General features: G+C 55.8%; 1 pseudogene; it reads left to right on the forward strand.

The window, feature by feature from the left end:
• Window positions 1–1369: 1369 nt before the first annotated feature.
• The window catches only part of LOC119361019, a 6642-nt pseudogene continuing 4483 nt past the window's right edge, over window positions 1370–3528 (forward strand).

The raw sequence follows: 3528 nt of genomic DNA on the forward strand, positions 1-3528 counted from the left end.
GAGAAAGGAAAAAAGCAAAGAAAAACAGGGGCGTCATTACGGGCCGGCCCATTACGGCCTGCTATTTATGATTTCTCAAATGTTTTTTGAATTCACAAGCATTTTATGATGTATCTGTATATTTTCTCAGTACGCGCAACTTTTTTGAAATTTGTTTTTTTTTGGAAATTCCGGAGTGATTTAAAGAACAAAAAACAGGAAAAAAATGAGAAAGGAAAAAAGCAAAGAAAAACAGGGGCGTCATTATGGGCCGGCCCATTACGGCCTGCTCGAACCCTGGTCTCCGGTGCAGAAAAGGGGAGAAAAAGGGTACGCGGGCAGGCTTCGACCTTAGCCACTACGCTGGCTTCCTGCAAGTGTAATATAGTTGTATTGACTGTCCTATAAGACTAAATTTGACGGCGATTTTTTTTATAACGAATCGTTTTCTTTACTTACTGGTGGCATGGTGGGTAAATAGGGACAACTTCAAGGGCAATTTATATGACGAACAACCAGAAACCCAATTCTCTTTATTATTAGGTAAAGAGGTAAAGATAAAGATAAAGATAAAGAAAGAAAAGCAACTTTTAGCCCCTGGTGGTCCTTTCTGTTTGGTTAAAAGTCTTTATAAGAGTTTTTTTCTAGACCCTACATCAAAAAGTCCCTGAAAACAAACACCCTCTTAGTAGCCGGGTCATAGGTGCATGTAGTTAGCTAGTACGTGGTGGTAGTGGCACAAAACCAGGGATGGTTTGTTTGCCTGGCTATGTGCGTGCGTGGCCGAGTGTGGCGCGCGCCCGGCCATGTGTGTGTGAGCCCGCGTATAAAACACTTCCCCATGTACTGATCGAGAAGCCCCGCAGAGTTCGAGCTCAAAGGAAAAAGCACCGTTCGTGCCTTCCTTCACATTCGTCTGTACGAGTGAGAGAGAGCTGGTCCGAAGTATGTCCCAACACTGCTGCCATCCATGATCCATCATCGAGTGCCGTTCCAGGACCTCGCCACTCTGGGAAGGGCAGGAGCAAGGTGGAGATCGCCGCGTGCCGACGTGGCATCTGAGGAGGTCACTGGATATGATTGTTGTTGTATGTAGGCAGATTGTGATTTGTGAATCTGCTGAGAATAAGTATTTTACGTACGTTATTAGGAAAAAAAAAGAGTGCAAAGGAAAGTCTGTTTGTGATTTGTGATTTGATTCGTGATTTCTTAATCTGCAAGCAGGCAAGGAAAGGGATCCTCGAGGAGCCACACTTGTCACGTATGCCGCAATCGCCGCGCATCACATAAATAGAGCCGATTCTTCTTGTTACTAGCGTGCATCACGGTGAGGAACCGATCGTCGTTTCTCTACGAAATTTTCTCTCCGTCTCGATCTCGAAAGCAAGCGATGGAAGTGATGGCGGACACGACGCGGTCCTGCTCCGGTGGCCTGGCGGCGCTCGCCACCAGCCTCGCAAGCCGCCTCGCCGTCACGGTGAAGAACCGATCGTCGTTTCTCTACGCGATTTTCTTCCCGTCTCAAAAGCAGGCGATGGAAGCGACGGGTGTGCACTACTCTGTAGTGAGGGATGACACGACGCCGTCCTGCTCCGGTGGCCTGGCGGCGCTCGCTGCCAGCCTCGTGGGTCGCCTCGCCGACGACGACGGCGCGGGAGGCAACCTGGTGTTATCGCCGCTGTCCATCTACGCGGCGCTCGCGCTTCGCCCGGGGCGCCACCCAGGATGAGATACTCGGCGTCCTCGGCGCGCCGTCTCGCGCGGCGCTCGACGAGTTCCTCTCCACCGTGGCGGAGGACGCGCTCGAGGACCACTCCGAGCCCGGCGGGCCGCGCGTCGCGTTCGCGTGCGGCGTCTGGACCGACCTCACCTGCCCGCTGAAGACAGCCTACCGCCACGCCGCCGCGAGCGCGTACAAGGCCGACGCCAGCACCGTCGACTTCCGCGACAATCCGGAGGCGGCACGGGGTCAGATCAACGCGTGGGTCGCGCAGGCCACGAGGAACCTGATCGGCTCCGTCCTTGGTCCGGGAACAATAACGCCGTACACCCGCGTCGTGCTCGGCAACGCTGTATACTTCAAGGGCAAGTGGGAGGATCCGTTCGACAAGGAGGCCACCGCCAACAAGCTGTTCCACCGTCTCGACGGCCGCACCGTCGACGTCGCCAGTTCATCGCGGTGCACAAAGGGTTCAAGGTGCTCAAACTCAGGTACCAAATGGCTCAACGGCAAGGTAATCCGTCCGTCCAGCCACAGTCTTGATCCTTTCACTCGTGTGTCACACCAATGCATTACATCTTGCTCACCTCTGTTGATAGGCCGACACATCGATCGTAACAAGCGTACACAGTTTTCTATGTGCATCTTCCTCCCTGATGCCTTAGACGGCTTGCCGAGCCTGGTCGACGCGATAGCATCCCAACCTGGCTTCCTGCACAAGCACCTACCGAAGAGGAAGCTCGGGGTTAGGGAGTTCCGGGTGCCCAAGTTCAAGCTGTCCTTCCACAGCAGCGTCGTCACCATCCTGAAGAAGCTGGGGCTTCAGTGGCCGTTCAGCGATCAAGCCGATCTCTCTGACATGGTGGAGCGTGATGAATCTGATTTGCCATTGGTCCTGAGTGACGTCATCCATAAGGCGGTCATCGAGGTAAACGAAGAGGGCACCATAGCGGCTGCCGTCTCCATGAGGTATGCGGACATAGAATGTGCTATCACGCGGTGTAACGCCCCGGATCCGATGCGCCAGTTGTCCGTCAGTTATTCGTCGTTGTTGCCATGTCATTTGCTTGTGTGTTGCATTTTATCATGTCATCATGTGCATTGCATTGCATACGTGTTCGTCTCATACATCCGAGCATTTTCCCCGTTGTCCGTTTCGTGATCCGACGCTCCTATGTCCTCCGGCATTCCCCTTTTGTCTCTCGTTGTGTGCGGGTGTTAAACGTTCTCAGAATGAACCGAGTCTTGCCAAGCGGCCTTGGTATACCACCGGTAGACCGTCTGTCAAGTTTCGTGCCATTTGGAGTTCGTTTGGTACTCCAACGGTTAACCGGGTAACCGTAAAAGCCCCCTCTCTCTTTGCAGCCCAACACCCTTCCAAACTGGCCCAAAACCCATCTAACTCCCCTTCATGCTCTCGGTCGTTCGATCACGATTGCGTGGCCGAAAACCGCTCCTCATTTGGACTCTCCTAACTCCCTCTACCTATAAATTAGCCCCCTCCCCCGAAATCTCGGGCAAACCCTAGTTTTTCTCCTCTGCGCCGCGCCGGACATGTCCGTCCCGAGCCAGACATGTCCGCCGCCGCTCCTCGTCCAACCCGTGCGCGCCATGTGGCGCTCCCCGCCGCCAGCCGCCGCCGGCCCGCCCGGGCCCGCCTCTGGCCCGCGCGGCCCGCGCGCCCGCGCCGCCGCCCGAGCGCGCCCGCGCCTCCGGTCGTCGCCGCCGCCTCGCCGGCGCTCCCGCGCCGCCGCCCTCGCGCGGATCTCCTCCGGCCCGCCGCCGTCGACCGTCTTCGCCGCCGCCGGCCGCCCGCCGCCGCGGCCTCG

This window comes from Triticum dicoccoides, chromosome 2B, assembly GCF_002162155.2.
Source record: "Triticum dicoccoides isolate Atlit2015 ecotype Zavitan chromosome 2B, WEW_v2.0, whole genome shotgun sequence".
In the NCBI taxonomy this organism is placed as follows: Eukaryota; Viridiplantae; Streptophyta; class Magnoliopsida; order Poales; family Poaceae; genus Triticum; species Triticum dicoccoides.